The sequence below is a fragment of the Macaca nemestrina genome, chromosome 2 (genome assembly GCF_043159975.1).
Source record: "Macaca nemestrina isolate mMacNem1 chromosome 2, mMacNem.hap1, whole genome shotgun sequence".
Lineage (NCBI taxonomy): Eukaryota > Metazoa > Chordata > Mammalia > Primates > Cercopithecidae > Macaca > Macaca nemestrina.
This window is the reverse complement of record NC_092126.1, coordinates 9,009,623-9,037,607: the sequence shown is the minus strand read 5'-3', so window position 1 is coordinate 9,037,607 and position 27,985 is coordinate 9,009,623. Positions and strand designations below refer to the sequence as shown.

At 42.6% G+C, this 27,985-nt stretch overlaps 1 protein-coding gene across 7 annotated transcripts in view; it reads left to right on the top strand.

Annotated features, from left to right (window-relative positions):
* The window catches only part of LOC105470876 (tumor protein p63 regulated 1), a 233,349-nt gene that overhangs the window by 49,298 nt on the left and 156,066 nt on the right, over positions 1–27,985 (top strand). For 3 of the 7 annotated variants that reach the window (XM_011723149.3, XM_071090670.1, XM_011723153.3), the window contains exon 1: positions 16,438–16,626. The exons of 3 other annotated variants lie outside the window; for them this stretch is intronic. The gene's annotated coding sequence lies outside the window, so the exon portion shown is untranslated. Of the gene's footprint in view, positions 1–16,436; positions 16,627–27,985 lie in introns of those variants that run through there. One more of the 7 variants, XM_011723155.3, reaches the window with a different exon arrangement.

Here is a 27,985-nt window from a genome sequence, read left to right as displayed (position 1 = left end):
CTACTACACCGGGCAAATTTTTGTATTTTTAGTAGAGGCGGGGTTTTACCATGTTGGGCAGGCTGGTCTTGAACTCCTGACCTCGTGATCCACTCGCCTCAGCCTCCCAAAGTGCTGGGATTACAGGTATGAGCCACCGCGCCCAGACCTTTGTGTGAATTTCTACTGTTTATTTACCTGCTTCAGTGGAGACTGCTCATTTTCACAGCCGTTTCCCTTCATAAAACCGTTAACTCCTTGAAGGAGGGAAATGACAGCGCGGGGCTTGGGACCAGGATCACAGTACATGATCAATAACTACTTTTTAAATGTATTTTCAATAGAGTTATAAGGATTCATCTGGGTACTGAAGACATTTGGGACCTCAGTGAAGTTTCTCCAAGACCAGATGGTCACACTGATTTTCTGGAATCATTTTGAATAAAAACGAGCGAGGTGGTGAACACAATGCAAGGCTCTCCGCGTACTGTCTGGTATTGTTCAACCAGCTCCATGGCTCCCTGAGGGCAGAGATGAGCAGATGTTAATGGAGAAAGCCAGGTGGGATGATGTTATAACATTTCTCCTACAGCCCCGAGTCTCCCAACTCCTGCCTGTGTGACCTGAGTAAGACTCAGTGCACGACATCGGTGTTCCCATCTGTGCAATGAAGGAATTGATCCCCCAGGATCTTCCATTTCTGACAATGCTTTGGATTTCATTGGTTTTGTCACACGTACTCCCCAAAAGCCTCCATCTTTGGATAAGTGATTAAAACTGCTGAGTAATTTTCAATCAATAAAAGTTCAGCGCTGGCTCTCATTTTCTTCCAAAGATGTTTGTGCAAAGACCTGTGCATAACAATTCAGATGACAAGCACACCTCCAAAGTGAGTCCCTTAACACCACTTGTCCTTGGGGTTTCAATAAGCTCAGTCATTCAGAAAAGCAAGTGAGTTTTGCAGATATAAGATACTGTATTATTAGAAACTCACCAATATAGAAAAAGCTGATGTGGGTTGGGAGATAGAGTTGATATCCCAGCAACAGTCTTCTTACTTCATAATCTAAGTATATCAGAGACGTATTTTGGAGACACAAATTTGACCCTAAATATAGCTAAAACCATGCTCTTGCAAAGGGCTTTGGTGTAAGGTATTACTTTGTGCTTAATTATTGAGGCTGTTAAATTCCTTAGGTTTCTCTTTCTCACAACCAAAGGAGTTTAACGGCCTCAGTAATTAAGCACAAAGTAATACCTTACACCAAAGCCCTCTGCAGAAAGAGAAACCTAGCCGGGTACGGTGGCTCATGCCTGTAATCCCAGAACGTTGCGAGGCCGAGGCAGGTGGATCACCTAAGGTCAAGAGTTTGAGACCAGCCTGACCAATATGGTGAAACCCTGTCTCTACTAAAAATACAAAAATTAGCCAGGTGTGGTGGCATGCCCCTGTAGTCCCAGCTACTCAGGAGGCTGAGACAGGAGAGTTGCTTGAACCCGAGAGGCAGAGGTTGCAGTGAGCCAAGATCACGCCACTGGACTCAAGCCTGGTGACAGAGCATGACTCCATCTTAAAAAAAAAAAAAAAAAAAAAAGATTACTTGATCCTCCAATATATATCAAGTAACGGAGGATTTACTTTGAGGACATACTTGTGAAATAGGCCTCTCTGTCTTTACTGGAAGCCAGGCAAACCTTAACCATCGGGCCTTACAGAACCTGGAATTTACAGAACCTGGAAGGGGAACGTGGTCTAGATTGAGCAGATGTGCTTGGCTTGATCTGCTCTAGGGACTGCAGGAGCCAGAGCACAAGGCTCTTGTTCTTGTGCTTCACTTTCCATGTGACTCAACTACTCTGTCAGTTTCTGCTTCCCTTAGAATCTGTTCTTTTTATGTTTACAAGGTGAACTGTTTACTTCATTTTACAAAATCTGGAGAGAAATGGTCTGAGGCTATGTTTAATTACCATAGTCCATTGAGAAGTTTTCCTTCAAGTCACACTGTTGTTGCTGATTATCCTATATTTTGGGAACTCTTGGGCCATGGGCACTTCCTAGTCCAATCAGCTTTGGCCAGAAGCAGGTTCTACCATATAGACATGATTATCTCCAAATTAGAGGGAGCCCCCAGCTCCAAGTGAAAGGGACGTGTGGACAGTTTCCTTTAGAAAGGGATGTGTGATGGTGAGACAGACATGTCTGCTGCAGTAGGAATGTTTCATTTGGCAGAGAGAAAACCTAAGAAAAAGTAGGATTGCTACCCGCCATTATTATTAAAAAGTAGGATTGCTACCCGCCATTATTATTAAAAAGTAGGATTGCTACCCGCCATTATTATTGAAAAGTAGGATTGCTACCCGCCATTATTATTGAAAAGTAGGATTGCTACCCGCCATTATTATTGAAAAGTAGGATTGCTACCCGCCATTATTATTGAAAAGTAGGATTGCTACCCGCCATTATTATTGAAAAGTAGGATTGCTACCCGCCATTATTATTGAAAAGTAGGATTGCTACCCGCCATTATTATTGAAAAGTAGGATTGCTACCCGCCATTATTTGCACAGCTACCTTATGAAAGTAGTTTCACGTGTGTCTTAGATCCCTTTAGAAGGAAGATATCAGACAAAGAGACCTGCAATAAATGGGAAGAAGTCTTGGCTTAAATGTAGCATTCCTCTGACAGAGTACAATGTGAGTGGAGTTGGAGATGATGCCAGAGCGTGAGCTTGCCATTGCCGGGCTTTTACAAATGTCATCATCCCTTTGTATTGAGCGCCGTTGCAGCGTGCAGACACTGGCTAGTATTTTTTTAAATAAAGATTTTATTTTTAATAACCTAGCTATTAGTCATAACCTGTCTTAATTCACCTTCCCTAGAAGTAGAACCTGAGAAGGGATCTGGGTGCACGTGGTTTATTGAGTTTACACTCTTAAGAAACATCTCCAAAGAATGAGGAAAACAGAACAGAGAAGAGCTGGGCAGGAATGTAATCGCAGGTAAAATGCTGTCTTCCTCTGATTCAGAGGAATTATGTAAAATTTGTACTGGAGTATTGTTCCAATCTGAGACAAGGCTTCTGGGCTTTTTGGCCCCTGCATCATTCAGCATTGGATGTTTGGGGTGAGGGGCGTTGTCACTCCCCAAGTGTCTCGGGTGAGGCAGCTCCCGTCAGTCCCAGGTAATTCTTCCTAGATCAAGTGTGGAAACTGTTAGCTGCAGCACCTGCCATGGCAGGGAGATGGGTATCCAGCTGGCAAATGCGATCTGGGTGGAGTATCAGCAGCATCTGCTACAGGCTTCCTTGAGTCTGCTACAGAGAGTCTGCTACAAGACAGAAACTCTGGCTAGTGTAGGCAAAAAGCAGAACTGGTTGGAAGGAATAGAGGACTGACTGATCTGCAAGACAAAAGGACCACATCTGGACCATGGGCAGAAGACAAGGCAATCTTAGAGGACTAAGAGGACCGAGTTGTTATGCCCAGACCGTTTATTCCCCGAAGAAGACCACCAGAGTCCAGAGTCAAAGCTAAGCAGTAAGGATCTTTATTACAGGTTCGAACCTGGAACTCTCACTTGCTCGTGAAACGAGACGGGCAGGAGAGCTCCAAGCAGTGTTATATAGTCTAAGAAAAGTGGGCATAGAGTTATTATACAAATCAGATATATGATTGGCTAGTGTTTGAACAAGGCGATTTGGCTAACTATGATTGGTTCCCGCCATTTCTGATATATCAGTTCAACCTTTGAGGCGGGAGAGCAGGTTTATGGCAGCAAGAGTTTATCTTACTTAAACACATCTTGTGACCTTGCCTCAGAACTTATAAAATCTCTGGTACGTGCAGAAAAACAGGTACTCACAGAACTTACGAAATCTCTGGTATGTGCAAAGATTAGAGAGCAGAACAAAGGGTGTAGCGGGCGGGGGGGGGCGGGTACACATCTATCTTTGTGTCCTTTCAGAGTCTCAGAAGACTGCCAATACAGTGAGGAGTTTTAAGCAATAATTGCCTGGCCAGGACAGCATTATGATTGGATGCCACTGGACGTCATCGCAGCCACTCTAAATGAATTCTCATCATCTCTCCAAAGCCAGCCCTTTGGGTAGAAACACCTGATTGGCCAAACGTAGAGCACACATTTATCACTAGCATGCTTGGAAGTGGAGAGAGGATGAGACAGCTGCTTGTTTCTTGGAAGGAAGGAAGGAAGGCGTTGCAGCTCACCAATAACTCACATCATGCGATATTCTTCAGCAATTGGAAAAGGAGTTTGATGCTGAAGAACAAAACCTGAGAAAAGCCAGCGTATCTCCTGAAAAGCTGGCAAAATGAAGATTACTACCCTTATTTTACGATTATAAAAACTGAGACTCAGAGAAGTAATTTTATTCATTGATTCAGAGAGATTAAGTTCATTCATTTGCCAATTATTTGTAGAGTGTCTGCTATGGGCTAAGCCTTATTCTAGGTCCTAGGGATTCAGCACTGAGCAAAATAGGCAAAAATCCGTGGCCTCATGCAGTGTACATTTTTTTTTTTTTTTTTTTTTTGACGTGGAGTCTCTCACTGTCGCCCAGGCTGGAGTGCAGTGGTGGGATCCTGGCTCACTGCAACCTCCACCTCCCAGGTTCAAGCAATTCTCCTGCCTTAGCTTCCCAAGTAGCTGGGATTACAGGTTCCCACCACAATGCCTGGCTAATTTGTTGTGTTTTCAGTAGAGACGGGGTTTCACTATGTTGGCCAGGCTGGTCTCAAACTCCTGACCTCAGGTGATCCACCCACCTCGGCCTCCCAAAATGCTGGGATTACAAGCGTGAGCCACCATGCCTGGCCTGCAGTGTACATTTCTATGTGATGTGGGTAGGGTGAGAGGGTGTTGAGACAAAAAATAATAGGTAAATAAAACACATAGTATATCAGACGGTGACAAATATTAGAAAGAAAAAATGAATCAGGGAAGGTGAGTGGGTTGGGTGTGGTGGCTATATTATGGAGATGTTTCCATTTTAAGTAGGACAGTCAAAGTAGTTCCTGCTAAAACAGTGACATTTGAGCAAAGACCTGAAGGAAGTAAGGGAATGAGCTATGTGACTGTCTGTGAAAATGTCCTGGGCAGAGCGAACAGCAGGTGCAAGATGCCCTGAGGCCTGCATGCAACTGGTAAGCTCAGGGACCCACGTGGAGGCTAATACGGTTAGGGGAGAGGGAGCCAGGGGGAGCAGCAGAAGGAAAAACCAGGAGGTGGCTGGGGCTGGACCATGGGGGTCTTGGAGCCCATACAATGTTTTGAGGAGGGGATTGACATTATTGGAATTACACTTCAGAGGGTAGAAGGATGGACAGAAGCAGAAAAACTGGTGAGGAAGTTTCTGCGATAAATTAAGTAAGTGGTAATAGAGTCTGGGATTAGGGTGGCAGCTGTGGAGGTACTGAAAAATAGTATTGTTGCTACGTTGCAGGCTGAAGAATGGCCCCTAACATGTCTGTGTCCTAATTCCTGAAACTTGATATGGCAGAGACTTTGCAGATGTGTTTAAAGATCTTGAGATGGGGAGATTGTTCTGGATTATCCATGTGGTCCCAACATAATCATAAGGGTCCTTATAAGAAAAAACAAGCAGAGTTAGAAACAGAGAAGGTGATTATTCATAGAAGCCAGGTATGGAAGTGGCAAGGGTCAAGGATATGGCCACAGTGAAAGCGTTCGTTGATAGATAAATGGATAGAGAAAATGGAATGTTATCGAGTCTTAAAAAAGAATAAAATCCTGTCATTTGTAACAACGTAGATGAACACAGAGGACATTATGCTAAGTGGAATAAGCCTTGCACAGAAAGACAAATACTGCCTGATCTCATTTATGTGTAAAATCTTTAAAAAATTGAACTAGAAGAAACAGAGTGTAGAATTTGGTTAGCAGGGGTTGGGGGGTGAGGGAAATGGGGAGATGTTGGTCAGAGCACAAAGTTTTAGTTATGCAGGACGAATAAATTCGGAGGTCTCATGTACTGCATGGTGACTATAGTTAATAATACTGTATTGTATACTTGAAATTAGCTAAGAGAGTAGATAATAGTCTTACCACCAAACAAAAAGTAACTATGAGAAGTGATGATATGTTAATTAGCTTTATTGTGGTAATCATTTCACATAGCATACCTATATGAAAACATCACGCTGTACACCTTAAATACATACAATGTTTGTTTATCAATTGTAACTCAACAAAGCTGGAAAGGAAAAAGAAAGAGAGAAGGTGATGTGAAGATGGAAGAAACAGAGACAGAAAAGGTGCTATGCTTGCTTCTGGCTTTGATGACTGAAGAAGGAGCCAGGAGCCAAAGAATGTAGTCAGCTTCTAGAAGCCGAAAAAATCAAAGAAAAAGTTTTTTTCTTAGACCCTCTAGAAGGAACACAGCCCTACAGATGCCCGACCTCCAGAACTCTAAGATAAAAAAAATTACATTGTGTTAAACCCCTGTGTTTGGAGTGATTTGTTCCAGCAGCAAAAGAAAACAAACACGTGGCTTTTGGAGTTAGGGTCAGTGATGTTTACCCATGGATGAGATGCAGAGAGAGTCAAGGATAACATTACAAGTTTGTGAAGAGCAGCTGGAAGGACGGAGTGCCTTTTACTGGTGAAGACCTGTTTGGGGTGGCTTTAAGTCCAAGCCCCTGGCGATACCCTTTCTGCTCTGCTCTGGCTATGCTAAGAGGCTAAACCAGGACAAAATTCACGGGAGATGTACCCGCTTGGCTGGTCAGATGGGTACGTCCACTGTCATCATTCTTCCCCTAATTTTACACCCTCTTTGCAGCCTCTATCTATCAGTATTTCCTCGTTGTTCTTTGATGGTAGCAGGCAGCACAGAGCTCGATGAAATTAGACATATATTTCTTATTTTAAGGCACAGCTGAGAAAATGTCTAGGAAATAAAAGTTGTTTTGATGTAAGCTGTATTATCTGGAGGCTTGTTAATGGTCTGTCACTGGGGTCCTCAGGCTGAGAAATTGATTCCTTAAACTGATAATCACTGAAACAGTCACCAACGACCATAGTACTGCTTTGGTTATCCTCAGCCAGTGACAAAAGTCATACTATTGTAGTCAAAGAAGCTATGCCAGGGAGTTGGAGCACCTGATTTTGACTGGCTTTGCTGTTCACCTGCTGTCACTCTCTCTTTTTGAGCCTCAGCTTCCCTGTCTGTAAATTGAGTGTGCTAGAGCCAGTGTTTTCAAAGAGCTCTCTTGGGGCTGCTTCTCCTTGCTATTTGTTATGCGTCTTAGAGAGAAGCTTGATCGAGCATTAAGCCATCCAGGTCTCAGCACTGTTCTGTCTCAGGTCCTGAGGAGCAGGCACTGACCTACTTCTTCTGCCTTCTTTTCCCTGCTGTCCTATTGGTCTTTATTCTGACCCCAGACCTGTCATTGCTCAGGATGCAGTTAGAGACCTTACTTCTATTCCAAGTGGCCAATGACTCACATGTCCACGGGACTGAGCAGTGAGGACAGGCTCCATTCGACAGAGTCCAAGGCAGATGGTCACGCTTCCTTTCCAGACTGAACATCGAATGCCAGGAGCTCAGTGAGGGGCACTCTCCTTCTGACTTGGAGCTCTGTGAGGCAGACACACAGGCCAGGTTCCGGCCACCTTCTGTTCTGGTTTGCCTAATGATGCTTTTGGCGAAAGACAAGGAAGAACAGCAAAAGCAAAGAAGGAAGCGATTAATCTGTTAAGGGAGTGTAGCAAGCATCCTTGACCCTCTTGAAGGAAGTTTCCATGAAAATAAAACACAAAACAGAACACCATGCTGTTGCCTCCCAGGAGGATGGCAAAACTGTGGTATGAATGCCCTCTCTGTCCTCCTTCCTAGGCCACGCTGATGAGTTGGGACCTGCAGGATCCATGTGACAGGAGTTATTACGACTCCCTCCTTCCTTCTCCTTCTGGCTGTAGCAAATCTGGCCTGTCTAATAGCACAAGACTGAACGACTGGTACTGAGTATTATACAATGTATGTTGTAGAGACAAATGAAGGCTTAAATAAATAAGCAGGTGCATTTAGCAAGTGCGTCCTGTTAGGATGTTATTTACTGTGGGACTTTATATATGTTGCATCATTCTTTTGCTTCTCAGGGAGGCACATTTATCAAACAAAGATTCTGGCCAAATCTTTTACAGTCAAAAAGATACTGAATGTTGACATCATAGTCACTTACCATTGGAGGACCCCTGAAACCAATTATGACAGGAAATAGAAACCATCATTATTTCCTGGCTTTTGAACTGCTCTTACCCTGCTTCACTTACTTAGTGCCCCACACAGTCCTGTGGACTAGGTTTCACTATTATTCTCCTTATGCAGCTGGGGGAACTGAAGGTTGAGGGATCTAAAGCATTTTAAAACCTTGCAATGGGGCCGGGTGCAGTGGCTCACACCTGTAATACCAGCATTTTGGGAGGGCAAGGCGGGCAGATCACCTGAGATCAGGAGTTCGAGTCTAGCCTGGCCAACATGGCGAAACTCCATCTCTACTAAAAATACAGAAATTGCCCAGGCATAGTGGTGTGTGCCTGTAATCCCAGCTACCCAGGAGGTTGAGGCAGGAGAATCGCTGGAACCCAGGAGGCTGAGGCTGCAGGGAGCTGAGATCGCACCACTGCACTCCAGCCCGGGCGACAAAGAAAGACTCCATCTTAAAAAAAAAAAAAAAAAAAAAAATTGCAATGGGAAGAACAGACATCACTGTTCTTGAAATTTCCTTCAGCCTTTCCATGACTCTGGAGTTTCACCGTCCCCAGCCCATCTTGTTCAGTTTGTCTTCATCTTGGGTTCTGTTTCCTTCCTTCACTTCATAGCTCTGTTTTCCTTTTGCACTCCCTCATCCGAGGTCTAAAACAAAATTGCTCTCATTTTACCACTGTTGTTTTGCCTACTTGTCTGAAGCTGTCCTCAAAAGTACCTTTTCTACTTTTCTATCCAAAGAGCTCATCAAGTTTTGTTTTTTTTTTTTTTTTTTTTTTTTGTCTTTTTGCCCCAGACAAAGGCAATTTTCCTCTTAAGAAGAATTATTTTGAAAGCTGTTGAAAAAGTGACATTTGCTGTCTCCAGGATTTTCTTTGGAGTAGCAGGCAGTGGTAACTATGATCATGAAGGTGTGTTCCTCTCACACTACATGTACACCCTGCTGCCCTGGGTTTGTGCCATTTTGTTTTCACAACTTTTTGTTTCAATGCTAAATCATAATAAACTTGTAAAAAGTTTAACATTATAATTCATTTAAGCCATACACATAAAAAATTATTTTTTTCAGGTTTTAAAATGAAGAGAAATGCAAGAGCAGACCCAACTCTGGGAATTATGACAGGTTTCACAAGGAAGAGGTCTCAGGTGTGTGGCATATCCTACCAAGTGGAGGTGGCATGTCAGGTACAGGGAATAAGATAGGTAATGGCAAAGATGCATAAACTAGCATGTTATGTCAAGATGATAAGAGACAGATAATTGAGGCGAAAGTGAGAGATGATTCTGAAGGAGTTGGTTGGGAAGAGGGAAGGACAGTCATATCCCCTGTCCTTATGATCTTGTACAACTCCCATATAAACTATAGAGTACAGCACTATCTAAAGCAGCAATGTTTGTTCATACTGATGTTGTTAATTTTGTGTTCTTGTTATTACTAGCAATCTGAAGTCAGCCATGAGTCCCAAACTGGAATGATCTGATTTCAGTGGCTGGCGTGGTTTAATTCTCTGGCATGTTGTTCTTGGTATTAGGAGTGCAGTGTGGAATGGGAAATGAGAAGTTGGGCACCTGTTTCCTATTTCAGGCACTGCAGATTCATATGCACAGTCCTGGGGTGAATGTTTTTGAGGTAGATGATGCTTTGATGGAGTATTTATGTGTTTGTGTGTGTGTGTGTGTGTGTGTGTGTGCTGCAAAGATCCACTGTCATCAGTTTTCACAAGCATTTCAAAGAAGTGTGTGTGTGAGGGGGTGGCCTTCTCAGAGATTGTCACTCTATGATTAATCTCATAATAAATCCTAAAATTCAAATTCCAAAGGAAGGCCTGTATGGTGGATGGTGTGTGGGTGGTCGGGGGGGCATCAACTGAATGCTAAAGAGGAAGTGGGCAGAGCTGTTAGCCTGAACTGAGATGGGTTGCAGCCCTCCTCGAAGCTTAAGGATGTCAGCACCTCTGGGAGGAAGGGTCCTCAGTTGACTCTTCTGAAGGAGAAACGTGGAATGAATGAAAAGATCCCAGTCAATTGTCGGGTTGACTAGAGATTTGATTGGGTGATTTCTTCTTCACAGTGGGAAGATGATCTCACATGGCAGTGAGGAGGGAAGAACCCTCTGCAAGTGATTTAGATGATTTAAGATAATTTTTGGCTGGGGAAAGATGTGATAAAATTTGGTGCTTAGTAAATCCCTCCTCCACTTTAATTAGAAGTCTCGGGATCAGTCATCTATTTTGTGCTGTTGTAATTTTCTTTACTTCCATTTAGGTTTTTCTCAGCATTTAGTAAATTTCATTTTGAATGTGTCAGCCTGTCTCAGTTGTGCAAAAGAAAACAAGGAAAAAGATTATGTTTACCTCGAGCTCAGAAGAAAGGAGAGATAGTGTTTCTCTCTCATCCTCCCCAACCCAACTCCCCAACCCAGGGAGATAGGGACTAGGCTTGGTGGTGGCAACAGGAATCAAAATCAAAGCACTCCAGGGAAAGGCAAAAGCTCAGAGGGGAGTGTTGGAATGCTGGCCTTGCCCCACCCTGTTTTCCTGCCAGACCTGTTTCCAAGGATACTCTTCTCTGGGGGATGAAAATTTAGATCATCACACGGAAAATACTTAGCGTGTTCTTCATATTCAAGGTAGTAATGAATTCATTCATTCTTTCTTTCTTTATTTTTTTGTCGTTGTTGTTGCTGTTGAGAATCTCTTATATGCCACTTATGGCTAGGATCTGTGGAGAAGAGGCAATGAGGCAAAATTGAAAGGGTACCTCATAATGGCCTGGATTGGATTTTTGGCTTTGCCCTGTGGCATGGCCTGGACACAGAACTTCATTGTATTCCTTCCTTGTAATAAGAATCGTAATGGCCGCCTCCTGGGATGATCAGGAGAATTTAGGATGATGTGAAGTACCTGTTAATTCACTGTTACGTGATAGGCATTTAGGAAGTGTTAGCATACATTGTTTATTGTCTTTTATTACACACAACTGCAGAGGTAATCGAGTATAGAATTATCATGGGGGCGAGGGCTGGAGGGAACAGGCATGGCCTCTCTCATTTTTCTTTTGTTATGGAAGCAGTATGTCATGGAAAGGAGCTTCAGAACTGGACTATCTCTGTGGCCTTGGGGCAAGTTATTCACTTGTTTCTCCTCAGTTTCTTCTGCCATAAATGGAGAAATATTGTAAAAACCAAAAGATTCAAATATATTACATGCATATTAGAGTGCTTATTGCCTCCTAGCTTAATAAGTAGTAAGTTCTTCTGTTTTGTTCTTCTCGTCCACATTGCCTTACCATTCTCAGCAACTACCTTTCCTGGGTGCAAAACCTGTACAAAATATACCATGCCCCAGGCCCAAAAGCCTGGCAGTAGGTTCTAAAGAAAATAATTGTGCCTACACCTTTATCCATTTTTTCACTCTTTATCCACTTCATTTTATATCATTCTATGAAATGTTTATTAAATATCTATTACATGCCAGCAGTAATGGTACTTTCAGTGACTAATGTGACAGCTCTTGCTGTCAAAGAGCTCTCAGATTAATCAGGGAATGACAATAATCTAGAAATAACTATATTGTAAGGCAGATAGTGCATGTGCTGTGAAAAAGGTAAAAGGATATGGAGGGTCAAGATGAAGGCAGGTAGCTTCTGAATGGTGGAGGTGTGAAGAGAAATGGAGAGAGCTTCATGGAGGAGGTAACTTTAGAACAGAATATTTGAGGCTGTGAAAACTTTCTCTATGTGGAGGTGATGGGGAAGGACTCTAGGAAGAGGTAATTTTCTTTCTTTCTTTCTCTCTCTCTCTCTCTTTCTCTTTCTCTCTTTCTCTCTCTCTTCTTTCTCTCTTTCTCTCTTTCTCTCTTTCTCTCTCTCTCTCTCTCTCTCTCTTTCTTTCTTTCTTTCATTCTTTCTTTCTTTTTTGAGATGGAGTCTCACTCTCTCCACCCAGGCTGGAGTGCAGTGGCGTGATCTTGGCTCATTGCAACCTCTGCTGCCCGGGTTCAAGTGATTCTCCTGCCCCAGCCTCTCGAGTAGCTGGGATCACAGGCACCTGCCACCATGCCCGGCTAATTTTTTTTGTAGTTTTTAGTACAGAGAGGATTTCACCATCTTGGCCAGGTTGGTCTTGATCTCCTGACCTCGTGATCCACCCGCCTCGGCCTCCCAAAGTGCTGGGATTACAGGCGTGAGCCATCGCACCTGGCCAAAGAAGGACCATTCTAACAAAAGCAGGGGTGTGGCAGCTTGTGAGACATATTTGGGAAATGCTGATGGTTTAGTTTGGCTGGAGAATATGATATGCAAAAAGAAACAATGGGGAATAAGGATGAAACATTATTGTTACAAGTCTTTAATGACAGGATAATAATTTTGTACTCAGTTTGATTTGCAATGAGGAAACATTGAAAGCCTTTTTTGAGGAGGAGGGTAAGTAATATGACAACGAAGATACAATGAGTTGCTATCAAAATTTGGAAGTGGTGGGGTTTACATCTGGCTCTAGTAACAGCCAGATAATAACATGTGGGTCTTTGATGGCTGGTATGGAAGAGAGAGAAAAACAGCATTTCATGTTCCAAATTAAAAGGACAGTAAAGCTAAAGACAGAGGTAGAAACCCCTAGGGGATCATTCAAAAACAGATTAATCCAGGTTATTCTAGACATAAGATACAAGTGGGGAAATTCGGAGAGAGAACCAGATCTCTCCCTGTGCCCAATTTTCCCACCTATAAAATTTCAGTAATATATAGTACCTTCATTAGAGGGTTGTTGTAGAAACTAAGTGATTAATATTTATAAGGGGTTTATGGCAGTTTCTGGCACATGATAAGCACTGCATAAGTATTTGCTAAATAATTAGAAATAAATTTAAGATGCAAGTTGATTTAACATGGGGTTCTTAGGCCGGGCGTGGTGGCTCACGCCTATAATCCCAGCTCTTTGGGAGGCCCAGGCGGGTGGATGACCTGAGGTCGGGAGTTCGAGACACGCCTGGCCAACATGGTGAAACTCCGTCTCTACTAAAAATACAAAAAATTAGCCAGACATGGTGGCGGGTGCCTATAATCTCAGCTACTAGGCAGGCTGAGGCAGGAGAATCGCTTGAACCCAGGAGGTGGAAGTTGCAGTGAGCCAAGATGGTGCCATTGCACTGCAGCCTGGGCAACAAGAGAGAAGCTCCATCTCAAAAAATGAAACAAAACAAAAAAAATGGGATTCTTAATTTTTTCTCTGACTATTTCTGTCTGAGGCATTGATTCATCTTGATAACACCTTGCTTTAGTTAGTATTTTCAATACAATTTTGGTATGTGTTAGCTCAAGTTATTTGTGTTATGATTCAAGACAGAACTGTGATCAACTCTGACACAGGCCAGCTAATCTGAAGACCTTTAAAAATGTCAAGTTTGTTATAGCCAATTGTTTTGGTTATTGTGATGATTTGCCAGTTTTAGGCTTAAAACCCTAACATTCATAGGCGATAAACCTGCTTCTTTAATAAAATGATGACTTTTATGGGGCAACAAGTTCCAGTGAAAAGGAAATTTGCAGCAGTCACGTTCCTCTGTGCCTTAGTTTCCCAGAATGTAAAATTAAGGAATTAGGCTTCTATGTGTGCCATTAGGGCTTCTCCACGACTTTACAGGTACCTACAATATATTCCTGAATAGCAGTGGGGTTGCCGGGGTTGGGCTGGAGTGAGCACCCTTTGGCTCTACCCTCTTGGCCCTGCTTGTCTAGCAGGGCAGTCCCTGATGCACATTGGTGGGACCCCCGCTGAGACTCATTCTGAAAACAAGTGGATAAGATGATACTTTTAGCTAATCATCTTTGGTTCTCAAAAAATATGCATTTTTTTTTTCAAATAAGGTAAACTTTTTGCATAATAAACAAATAAATAAGACATAGATATCTACATACATTTACTTGTATTTTGCATGAATTTGGGAACTTTGCTACTTACATGGAACTCATGGTAAAAGAGAAGATTTTTTTATATGGTGAACAATTGTTCCTTCATGTCTTTGTTTCATAAATTCTGAGTTTTGCTCTTTTTCTTTTCTCTTTCTTTTATTTTTCTTTTTTAGGCAGAGTATCTCTCTGTCGCTCAGGCTGGAGCGCAGTGACATGATCTCCACTCATCGCAACCTCCACCTTCCAGGTTCAAGCGATTCTCCTGCCTCAGCCTCCTGAGTAGCTGGGATTACAGGCGCCCACCACCATGCCTGGCTAATTTTTGTATTTTTGCAGAGATGGGGTTTCACCATGTTGGCCAGGGTAGTCTTGAACTCCTGATCTCAGGTGATCTACCCACCTCGGTCTCCCAAAGTGCTGGGTTACAGGCATGAGCCACCAAGCCTGGACCCTACTTTTTTTCTTAGAGTGGGACACTTTTTGGCTTAAAACACGATTGTGAAAACCTAGGATACTAGCTTCTTTGTTCATTATCTACTTTTCTAGTCATTGCATTTGTTATTATTTTTACCTCTTTTCAAAATTGAAATAAGCTAAAAATATATATAAAAGCTTCCCTTTTTTTAAAAAAAAAAGGTATCTGAAATTTCACAAAGTATGCTGGCATCGCAGCATTCCATGAATATTTAATCATCATCATCAAGACAGGAGGTTGGAGAAAAAAATCAGGTTGTGATATTTGGGAACAGCAGGTGTGGGAAGGAGGGTGTTGACACCCTCTGAAAACGGATATGGCATGTTGTGTGGCAGGTTCCCTCCACAGCTCCCATGTCCCCTGGGGTCCCAAACGTGCTTTAAGAAAACTCTGAGGAGCTGGAGCTTGTCCTCACCCTTCCTGTGGCAGAGTGTCCCTGGAAATGGGCATGGGCTTTGCTGAACTCCTTTCCTTCACAAAAGCTTTCAGGATTTCTCTTTTCTGGGCCTTTGTACAATGTAGTTAGCTACAGCCCCCATCTCTGTGCATTTTACCCTTATTACTGTTGTTAAGCAAGAAGCTCTTTTACCTGTAGTAAGTCAGCAGAGTACAGATATCCAGCTATGAGAATTTGGGATGGAGGGTATTGAAACTTAGAGTTTACCCAGGAACGTTTATATCACACAGTGAGGAGCAACGTAAAAATGAAAGAATCGCGGGTCATGCATGGACAAATTACTTGCCTTCTAACCTTACCACACCCTCCACTTTGCCTGCCGCCCAATGTTCCAGACACACAGGTTTTACTGCCATTTCCGTACAGCAAGATTGATTCACCCTACAGGTTCTTGCCCCTGAGCTTTTGTACGGTCTATTCTGGGTTGGAGTTTTCTAAATGACTGTCACGGTAGATGGAGAAACTGTAACACTCTGGTTCTCAAACTTTTATGTGCATAACAGCCATCTGGCAAGGCTTGTTGACTTGGAGATTCCTAGGCCTACCCCCCAGAGATTCTAATGCAGTAAATCAAGGGGCCTGGGCATGTACATTTGTTAATATGAGGTTCTCAGGCAGGTGTCCAGGGACCTGCGCATCAAATGCTGTCTTTGGGGTGAGAGGCTCTTTCTGGACACTAAAGGATGCCCTGGCATAAAGATCCACGCTGATACTGGAGCCCTGGACTCTGGGCCTGTCTTTGATTCAGGCTGGTCACTGCATTGGGGGTACAACTATTATTTGACAGTGGAGTAAGTTTTTCCCCTGTGGACCCCAAAGATGGAGAAAGGGGGAAATAATCCAGAATTACTGCCAAGAGGTGGAAACGGCTCACAGTGTGATTCAGGTGGCCACTGAGTGTTACCCATATGGAAAATCCCTTAGGCTACAGGAACAGAAGCAGGGCTGTAACTGGTCAGGGACTAAGACAGACAAAAGGAAGATTCCCTCCCTCTCCCCAGGTGATCTGGGCTCTCTGGAAACCCAGAGAGCAGTCCAGTTCAAAAGAAATCATCAAATGTCAAGACAGAATCACTGAGGAGAGTCCCCAACAACATAACAAAGATGAAAATTAAACATAAACTTCTTAGCTAAGCATTCCAGACCCTCAATAATACGGCCTTGGCCTTAGAGTCCACCATTTCCCTTTAAACTTCACATTCTAAGAGAACAGAGCATTCAATGTCTTCAGATGGGAATTCAAGGGACTGTACTGATGGGTGAGTGCCATAGGGACCTCCTCTCTGGTTCAACTCCTATGGTCAGAACTCAAGTTTGTGAATTGAGCTGTTCCATTGTTTTCATTACGTTGCCATGCCAACTTAGGTTCTAGAGTGCAATCTTACTTTAAAAATCACTCCTTAAGCTGGGACACTGACACGAAGGTGATAACAGTTTGATACTTAGTAGCATAGAATGGCAACCCTAGAAGAGACCTCACTTTGAGCAAGTCCAAACTGCTTTAATTTGTTGACAAGGAAGCCAAAGGATCCCGAGGGAAACTTGCCTAAAGGTACACTTGCCAAGCACACCCAGGGAGTTAGTGAACTAGGGAGGTAACTCTCGGTGCCTACACAGAAATGCATAATACCTTTTATCTTAACTTGTGTCCCTCATACTTTCTTTGATGTCTCAGCATTTCAAAAGCCTATCTTATTTGCATTGTAATTTATCACTAGCTCTTCATTTATGTTTAAATTTTGTCAAGGTTCTTCTTCCTTCTTTAATTTCTTCCCTGATGAGACATGTAAAATGACTCAAGCTGTTAGGAGAAGAATTTTAGGTAGGAAGAAAAAAATAATAATTCAATGGTAATAGTTTCATCTTACTGAGGTTTTAAAATATCAGGGTCATTTTCAATTTAATTCGACCATATACTGGGCATCCGAGTCTGCTGGTGACTGAACTGGGGGTGAGACTATTATTTGTGTGACAGAGGAGTAACTTCTTCCCCTGTGGACCCCAAAGATGCAGAAAGGGGAAGAAAATCCAAAATTAATGCCAAGAAGAGGTGGGAGCTGCTCACGGTGTGAACTGGCATCAGTACATCTCCAATCAGACGCGGTGTTTTCTCTAACGAAGGTGGGCTGTGATGGTTGCCTGAGTCTGCTCTGAGATTCCATCTAGCGCTGTGACATTGAGAGGTGACTGGATGGTTTCCCCATCCACTCCAGGGTAACCCATACTTCCTCCTGAGCCCTGTGAACTGGGAGGGGCCCAGGTGCTTAGCAGGAATGGTGAGCCACACCCCAGGCATGAGTCAGACCTCCCATCCAGCAAGACGGGGAAGGGTGATGGGGTGGAGACTGTGGCAAGTTTCACCTTCTCCCGCCTTGTCTTGTCTTTGCTTTGTATTTGTAAGGAAGGGAGTTTCAAAGTGAAGCTCTGCCTTGTGGGGAGTCCTTCTCCCTGCCATGAATGGCTGGCAAAGTACACCCTTGTTTTCCTTTTCCTGGTTCTTTCTTAGTTCTCTCTTGCTTTGGGGGAGTACAAGCATAAGAGTAGGGGCAGGACTGGTTTGTGAGGCCATGTGCAAAGTGAAAATCCAGGCTCCTTGTTCAAGAACTATTAAGAATTTCAACATGACAACAGCAGAACAAAAGCAAGCACAAGGCCCGTCTACCTGCAGGCCTGTGTAACTGCACGGGTTGCATGCCCATGAAGCCATTCTCGGCGGGGGTGGATCAGAAAGTCAGGTGAGGAGCTGGAGTGGAGGACCCTCGCTGGGTCTCAAACCAAAGCCAAAAACGTAAGAGAATTCTTCCCCATCTGTAACGAATGTGAAAAATGGTGTAACGTTAGCAGATTAGTATCCAGAGAGTCTCGAAGTATTGCACTTAGATTCTGTGGCTGTCAAGAGCAGACTTTATTTTGCAAAGGAGAAATAGAGGCCAAGCTAGAAGAGGCGATCCTCTGAAGGTCACATTGCTTGTTAGTGGCAGAATGGGAACTGGATCCTAGGCTTTCTAACTTCCATGCCAGTGCCCTTTTTAGCCCTCAGTGAACCTGTGCAACAATGAAATTGTTCTCTTTCATTGCGGATAAAATTGGAACTTGGAAATAAGAGTGAGATGCAGGGAAGGAAATGAGATCAATGATAAATGAATGGAGAAAACAAAACAGTTTAGGAAGCCAAAGCAGTTTGTCTGAGTCCTATCTGATACACAACATACAGCAAAGCAGACAAATGTCTATGTGGCAAAACAAAACTGGAGGAAGCAGATATTTTCAAATAAAATATGCATATTTCCAACCAGCCTTGAGCTCATCTGATAAGGGACAGATTGTCCGGAGTAAATAGAGAGAGAAAAAAAGATGCTTTGGGCTGAATTTAGTCCCTTGTCAAAAGCAGAAGGGGCTTTTTGTTTCTCCCTCTCTGAAATGTCACCTCTCTAGCTGCGAGGCCTCGTAGGGCTGTGAAGGAAAACAGAGTAGTTTATACATTCATTCATTTCACTCATCCACCCATCCATCAAAGTAGGTATCTTTTGAGCACCTACTATTGGCATTGTAGTGTACTAGGTCCTAAAAAGAATGTCTTGTTTAAGACATGGCCCTTATCTTTAAAGAGGGTAGACAGATGCATATTGGGGAGGAAAACTATAACAGGGTAGTACTAGTGACGTGTGCTGTGTACTATTGGAACTCAAGAGAAGGGGAAATTCATACTGCTTAGTACCTGTTCACTTCAAAAACTGCTGCCAGTATCTGTTCATTGTCATTGAACTCTTTCCCAAAAGACTCCTGGGACAAGGGGTTTATCTGGGCAGTTGAGATATGGGATTCTTGTAGACACTACCTATTTACTCCCAGTGATGCATGTTTATGTACCAGTTTTTATCTGCATGATCCACTGTGAGGGAGACCTGGACATGAGGTGATTCTGGTTCATACCTGACCAGGATCCACGCCACCTGTACTTCCTCCTGCCCATCTGCTGCCCCAGGCAGTGTGTAAGAGAACAGCCCTGCCGAGTTTAGGGAGGAGGCTGACTTGTGTGGTCATTCATCCCCATCTGAAAAATGGCAGAAGAGGGGTTCTAACGTACCAGTGTTTCCTAACCTAAATAACAACATACATTATTTCTCATAGACAGTAGAGCTAAATGAGAAGAGGAAGAAGAATAATTTGTAAAAGCTATTTTATTTGAGATGGAGTCTCACTCTGTTGCCCAGGCTGGAGTGCAGTGGAGCAATCTTGGCTCACTGCAATCTCCACCTCCTGGGTTCAAGCGATTCTCCTGCCTCAGCCTCCCATGTAGCTGGGATTACAGGTGCCCACCAGTGCGCCCGGCTAATTTTGGGATTTTCAGTAGAGACAGGATTCACCATGTTGGCCAGGCTGGTCTTGAACTCCTGACCTCAGATGATCCGCTCGCCTCAGCCTCCCAAAGTGCTGGGAATACAGGCGTGAGTCACCAGGCCCAACCTGTAAAGGCTATTATAGAAGAGACAGAAGAGACCAGACACAGAGAGAAAAGATCTCTGAGGGCCAATCTGGTAAAATTATTCTGTGCTTCCCTCCTCCTTGGCTGTTGAGCATGTTGTCCACTGGGAGATCTGTACATAGCCTTTGCTATGCCTGGAAATATAGACATGAAATGAATTCTTACATATAGCCATATGTTCTGTAATAGTATTGCTTCAGATTCATACCAATACTTAGAATTTTACGAAGCTCTTATCACCTCCAGGAGCTCATCAACCTCAACAGCCCAGGGAGGTTGGTGGGATCTGTAGTCTAATTCCCATTGCACAGAAGAGGCAACCAAGGCTTGGGGAAAACTCAGCTACTCGTCTCTGATCCCAGTGAGCAGCTGAACAGGGACCGGAGCTGAGGTTCTCCGTGTGGCATTACTCCTACTGCTTGTGCCCCTCCTGGATGTATTATGTTTCCTGCCCCAGTTACTGCAGGCCGCAGTACGATGGAGCTCAGCATGAGCTGGGAGGAGTGTTCAGTGGCCACTGGAAACCAAACGATTATCAGATGGATGCCATGTGAACAACTGATGTCTTTTCACAGAGTTTCTTGCCCTTTAAAATCGCATACTTCAAACAGCAGTGCATTGCTTAGTCTTTCTCTTAAGAGACCAGGCTGGGATCCAGCATGTCTGCACTCCTCCCGCCTTTTGTGCCCCCACCCTGAGCCATCATAAAGACATTTGGAGCTGAGTGGGAACAGTATTTGCCTCGCAATTATTTCTAATTGCCCTGTAGTTTTGCGGCATCTAAGTGATGTGACCTAGATACCAGTTCTGTAAAACTCTCTTTTCAGCCTGGGGTCTGCATTAGGGAGGGGACATAAATCAGTTTGATCAGGTAACTGTGGCTGAGTCCGTCTCACCCATAACATTTATAACCAACTCTACCATCTGTGCTTGTTGAAATCCTAGCTCTTCTTAACAGCCTGGATCTAATGCTGCCTCCTCCGCTGTGCAGCCTTCCTGGAGTTGCTCCCTCCTCTGGATGGCCATAGGACCTGTTATGATCTTGTCTGTGGTGCTCATCATCTTCTGTACTGCGCAATGCTAACTCACTTACACATTTTATCTTCCTGAGCTCCTTATGTCAGAGACTGTGTTTGGTTCATTTTCATATCCCTGTCTACGTGGATAACTGAGAAAGCCCAAGGTAGTTGCTCAGTTAACTACTGTTGAGTTAGTATACGTGATGTCCCCAACATGGTGGAAGCAGGTAAAAGGACTGTTTATTCATCGTGACCTCTCCTGGGGGGTGAGTTTGGTCACTGTGACCTCTCCTGAGTGGTAAGTTGCCAGTTTGCACTCATTTCCTGTGGAATCTTTTCATGACCTCACTATTCCTGGAACTTTGAACAACATTTTTTGAAGGGTGAATATGAGTTATTTTTCTTTTAAAAGAATGGAATTCAACCCGTCTAGTTTGTCAGTGCACCTCCGTTCCTCCAGCCGTCAAACAGATACAATCTGATTTGGCCAGAGTCTGCTGAATGAAGTAGAGAATTTAGGATAGAAAATTGAAATTCAATGATACACATACAGCATTTTGTTTTCTGTGCTCTCCTTTCTTCCAGCAATCCACCTACTTGTGCAGTTCATACTTTATTTTATACCAACTCTGTATGTAGAACACACTTGCTTAGGTTTCAGAATGTGTTCATTAAGATTCTATTTCATTTTTTTTAGCACCGTTGCTATGTCAAATCTTATCCTAGGTTTATTCTCATATGCTTCCTTTCAAATTCTATCTGCATTTCTGAAGGAGAAATGATACTCTCAACTTACAGATAACCAAAATTAAAAAACCTCAGAAAGATAAATTATGACTTGCCATAGGCTGCAAAGCCATTAAATGACAGATCAGGATTCACTAAATAGAAATTAATAGATCATCATTAATTCAATGTGTATCTATTTCTTACTTACTGTCTGCTGGATTTTGTGAGGAGTATATGAGAGAATAAGATGTAGCACTGCCCTCAAGGGGCTCCCCGTCTACAGAGGAGGATACACACTTACATAGAGACAATATCATGTGGTACATTTCCTAATAGGAATGCTGACCAGAGACTCTGTGTGTACATGTGTTTATTTTCAGAGATAGACTGCTCTCCATGTCTTCTACATTTTTGACAAGAGTGGTAGTGATGCTGAAAATCACAAATATCCAATACATCAAGCCATCATAAAGAATATTAATGATAGGAGTGTAGGCCTCAGGCTGAAGCTTTATTATAGCTACTTGGAGGCATACAGAAGCCATCGAGGAATGGATGGTAGGCTGCTCCTGCTCCTGCTCCCTTGGCTGGATGTGTATTAGAGGGAGTTGGCAGAAAAATGCAGGACTTCTTGAGGAAGACGACAGGAGGTAAAGGTGTGTCATTGTAGAACAAGAAAGGCCCCACCCACAAAGCCAATTGTCTGCCTCTGACAGGTTCAGTTCCACCCTGTAAACATCCTCAGTCCTTTCATTTGACTATTTGAGGGTGAGAATGTAACTCTCAGCCTACTTGGTGAAGTGAGATTCAGACCGAGTGGGGTCACAGCACAGGGCGCTGCCTTGCCTGGTTTTATCTGAGCCAATCACACCTCTCCTAGCCACTATCTGTGGTCTAGCCCCCTTTGTCCAGGAAGAGAAAGAAGAGCCTCGAGGACCGGCCTAGTCAGGTAAGATCAAGTGGCTTGTCACTGGTTCTGCAGAGATGGGTTGTTCCTCTATGAACCAATTGCTCCTGTCCCCTAAGCTGAGTTTCTGGTCACCTCCCCCACTGACTTGCAGTTTGGTTTAGGTTTGTAGTTTTGCATTACCATGTGAAATTCCCCTGTTCTTCCTTACTGTCCAGGGTTGATAAGGTTTGTAGACTAGCATTTTTTAGCCTATAAAGCCACTTGACATACTTATCTATATATTGATTTTGATCTTAACTGCCCTGTAGTGCAGTAGGATGGGTATAATTTTCTCCATTTGGTAGCTTAGTGAACTGAGGCTTGGTCAATTGAAGTGATTTGTTCCAATTGGATCAGCAGGCTAAGGCCAAGATTAGATTTGATTCCTTCTTCCCTCTTCCTCTATTATAGAACCCAGCAGGTCATACCTTACCCCCAAAAACCAAAAGAAGTGAAAAGCCTTTCTGAACTGTTAAATGGCAAACAAAAGGTGATTATTTCTTTGCAGGCAATTTGAGAGGGTTATTTTTGAATTCATTTGAGGGAAATTTTATAATGATCTATAGGTCCCATCAAACAGTGCTGTTTTTAGAGAACAAATGAGGGCATGTATGTAAAGGGGAGTTGTAAACTGAAAGGTGATAGGTAAATGAGACAGTGATGACTACTTGGAGCCTGAGACATCCTCCAAATCTCTGTATAAGCAGGTTTTAATTTGGGGCTAAATGACACTCTCCAAATGTCAGAGGCAGCGTAGTGAGGCACAGATCATACAGGCCCTGGGGAAGTGTTTAAGCTTTTCAGTCACACTGTGGTTTGTAGAAAAGCAAATCTCAATGGGGAAAACACCCCCAAATCCTTTCAAATTGACTCCTGCAATTTCCTCTCTTGTGACAGCTATCATCATATCTCATTGTTCTACAGTTTTAAGGAAATCTCATCTTCAGTCATTATGTAGTTTACTTTTTGAGATGCTAATTTTAGCTATCATTTTTCTTTTCATGCTCAAAAGGTTATATCATTCTTAGTTGTGGAAGGAAATGTTTCCTCTGTGTGTGTGCGTGTGTGTGTGTGTGTGTGTGTGTGTGTGTGTCTGTTTGAGTTTATTATGACAGTGCCAATATTCATCCCTTGGGACCACCACAAATGCAGTGGGTTGTAATGCTACATAATCTTTGGCAGACTTCTATATATTCTTTTTTTTTTTTTTTTTTTTTTTTGAGACAAAGCCTTGCTCTGTCGCCCAGGCTGGAGTGTAGTGGCGCGATCTTGGCTCACTGCAGCCTCCACCTCCCGAGTTCAAGTGATTCTCCTGCCTTAGCCTCCTGAGTAGCTGGGATTACAGGCACGCGCCACCATGTCTGGCTAATTGTTGTATTTTTAGTAGAGATGGGGTTTCACCATGTTGGTCAGGCTGGAACTTTTACATATTCTTAGTGTCTTTCTGGCTGTAAGGATCCTGAAGAAATCATTTAATCGGTTACCTTATTCAAAACAGAGAAACTGAGGCGCAGAAAGATGAAGTGGCATGCACAAGTCACACAGCCAGTATCATTGGAGCTGTAAGTTACATATGGGTCTCTTACTCTTTCATTGCCCACAGTGTGTAGCGAATGGTGCTGGGTATCCCAAGCAGAAACATTAGCCATGTCATTTTGGAGACTGTAACCAGATGTCCTTCAAGATTTCTTCCAATTAAGAGTTTTAGGGCACTTTGGCCTTTGCTTAGCATCTACTGGAGATGGTATCATGCCCTTTAGAGTAGGGAAATTTGTCAGAGAAGCTTCTGTCTTTATTGACTTGGTTCTTCTGGAATATTCGTTTCAGCCAAATGTTGGAGCTGCTTCTTAGGTATAAGATGGGGAGATGGGCAAGAAGTGGTGGCATCTTCATTTTCTTCAGCCTGTCTGGATTTTGGTATTTTCTGGGATCTTTCTAAATAAGTGTCCCTCGGTTCAATACTTTTAAAACTTGAAGTGATAGTTGATGTTTTACTCAACATTGTTTCATCCAATGGCAGCGTCGAGTCCGAGAATTCGTTTACTTTTGCAGATGTGCTTTGTTCGTGCTGCCACGTTAAACAAGATAAAACTAGTTCCAAAGTATTTGATATCTAGGAAATGTCCTGTAAAAAATCCAGATATCTTGTTTTCAGGAAGATCAAGAGATCTGATAATGATGGACCCACATCCCCACATGGATAACACCTGTGCTGGGGCTGGGCAGCATCTTCTTCCTATAGATAGAACATATTTTCCCCTATCCTCCACAGCTCCCATTGTACCTGACTTAGGCTACCAAGTGTTTGAATTTTCCACTTCTGATTTCTTGCAATCTCTTAGGTATGAGGATTCCTTTCAATCATTCTCTTTCAAGGGAAACCTAGTTCTACATAATGACAGACCAGGCTACCAGCACACCAGGGAAGAGATGAAGTTAATTATTTGTCCCTAACCTCTCACTATGTAAGAGGTAGAGGATATATGATGACTTCAGTAGAACATACCGTTGACTCTGATACCTACTCAGGATATTTTCTTTAGCTAGCTATCAAAACTCAGTGACTTGAATGTTAAAGTATTAAGCAAGATGACACTGCTGCAGCATAATATTTAGGTGCCTACAAAAGAATAGGAAGGACAGTTGATACTTGCAGGGTAATCCTCTTTACTCAATGGATCAATGGCATAAAAACAAGAAAACAAATTATTATGTGTGATAGCACATGGATAGCAATATAATGCCCTGTTTCTAAAGAATCCAAATTGCTGAAATCCTGGAAACTAGGTTAATGATATGCTTTCTATTATTCACTCACTAATATAATAATCACCTTTTGGTCACCTATGGTGTATAGAACCCTAAGCTTAGGGACTTAGGGGTAAAGAGTAGAGACCCTTTCTCAAAGGGGCTTACCATCTAGTATTGAAAATGTATACACAAATAACTACAACACAAGACAGAATATGATAAATATTTCAAGACAAAGAAGAAAGCAAATGTTGAGGTCTCAGGAAGATGAGATTTATGGCAACTAGGTTACCGTCAGAGATAATTGTAAGGATGAAATGGCACTTGAACTGGGCTTTGGATTGATAGACATGAGAAGAGTTTTCCACAAGAAAAGAGTTTAAGTAAACTCCCAAGTCAATACTATCTGAAGTATATTTGAAGGGTAGAAAGCATTTACTATGGTTCAATATAGGACGAGTGGAACTGAAATGGAATGAGGCTGGAAATCTGGGTCTTCACCAGATACCTGGGTGCTGAGTGGCAGGCTCAGGGCTTCAGATCAGGCACAACATGATGTCTTTGATGGACATTACAGCTACTGACCAGACATTAGTTCATGGTTATTAGCTCATTGTAATCCAAGTTCGTAAGTCGGCAGTGACAGAACGTCTGTGTAGGCACCCCTTAGCTCTACATTAGGATTTTCAGAAGTAACAGAAAAAATAAGAATGGGATAGAGCACTTATATGAATACAATAGACAGTATCATGTGAAGTGAGTAAGGCAAGGTGGTGCTATACAGTGGAATTAGAAAGATGGATAAAAGTATCTTAGAAATACATTAAGCAACCTATAAGATTCATTTAAAAATACGGAAAAGATTTCTCTGTCTCAAGAAAGTCTATTCCTCTGGGTTATCTGAATGTTAGAAAAATGATGATGCACAAGTTGAGTTCTTAACTTGTGGGATGTGGGGAGGTTTTTAGTATGTAACGCTTGTCCTTTGGTCTGGGAAGCTGTCACTCTATAAGGAACAGACATAGAAGGTTCTTGGATGTCCTGACCCTGGATTCCTTCATAATAAACATTACTGAAAAAATCATAAATATATGCATACTCCACTGTGTTTCACAGCATTCCTGGTGGGTGAAGGGAAAGGTTTTGTCTTGCAAAGGGCTACACTGGTCACCAGAGCAATATTTAATGTGTACACAACTCCAAACACCAAGGCATTTTATAAATAACCAAACTTTTCTCATTTTCATGTGTATGATTGTGTGCGGGATTGGCTTAGAGTTGTACTTGCATCTCAGAGTTCTGTGCCTCAAGAGAGGTATGTAGGTGATGTGACTCAGAGTAAAATGAGATATTTGAACAAGATTCGTTCATTTTAAACTATTTATTGAACAATGGTTCAATTCAAACATCTATTCAAGTTTCATTCATTCAAAACTATTGAATATCTGTTCTAAGTTTTGGAAATAAAATTGTGTCTTTTCTACAACCCCATAAGTAGTTCTGGTAATAGCAGCAGTGAACAGAAATAATAATCTCTTTATTCAAGGAGCTTACATTTATAGTGAGACAGAAAACAAACAAAACCATTCAGTAAAATATATAATGTATGAGATATGGAGAACAATAGAACAGAGAAAGAGAATAGAAAGTTATGGAGAGCTAGATTTTCGAGAGGGTGCTTAGGGTTGAATGAGGCATTATTTGAGTAAAGAACTTAAGGATATGCAGGAGTCAGTGAGGCACTAATTGGGGAAAGAATGTTCCAGGCAGCTGGAACAGGAAGCGCAAAGACCTTGAAGTAAGAGCTTGCCAGCCTGGCATCTTTGAAAAATAAGGCATGGAATGAACTGAGTGGAAAGATCTTTGGATTTTAGGGGATGAAGTTAGAAGTTAGATGATGGTGGAGTGAGAACAGGGAAAAGTGATAATGCAGGACCCTGTAAGACACAATAAGGACTTTGATTTTCACTCTCATTGAAATAGGAGCTATTTGCAGATTGGAGCAGAGGAATGACATGGTCTGACTTACGTTTCAAAGGCATCCTTCTGTCTGTTGAGAACAGATGAGGGTGAAGTGGGGAGAGAGGTGGCAGAAGAAGAGAGATTCTTCGGGAGTTATTGCTGTAAACCAGATGAGTGATGTGGAAGCTTGGATAATGATGTAGTTGGTTGTGTAGGAATGAGAATGTTTTGATTCTAGTGACTGATATATAGAATGAGGGATAATAAGACAGATAAGTCAAGTATATACCACAGTTTCACCTGAGCAACAGGTAGAAAAGAGTGGCTTTATTTGAGATGGAGAAGATGGTGAGATGAACAAGTTTTTGAAGGAGTATTAGGAGCTTACTTATGGACAGGTTAAGTTTGAAAGGTTAAGCTGGGAGTAAATGTATAAATCTGGTATTCAGTGAGGATATCAGAGCCAAAGAGAAAATATGGGAATCATATATGTATGTATGTGTATGCATATATATGTATATACATATATACGTATACATATATGTCTGTTTATATATGCATATACTTATATATGTATATACATATGTATGGTATTCACAGCAATGAAATCAAATGAGGTAATCAAAGGAGTTAGTATAGATAGAAAAGAGAAGAGGTTTATGGACTGACTTCTGGGATGCTGAATGTTTGAGTTTAGAGAGGTGCAGTGAACCCAGTCAGTGGTGTGCCACATGGGAAGGAGAGTGGTGAGAATGGTCCCACGCCAGCCGAGAGGGGTATTGTATCACTGAAATTGCTTACAATCTCTAGCACAGGGTAACAATGAGAATAATTCCTTTCATTTACATGTTCTGTAGACAATGCACCCCTTTATTATCAACACGTTAGAACAGAATATTCTTCTTACTTCCTCTTTCCTCCACTTCTCTCAGGTTCTATTGGAACCCAGAAAGGAGATGGAGGAGGAGCAGCCAGCATGCTGGGTGGACACTAGGTGAATGTAGTGTGTCCTGGG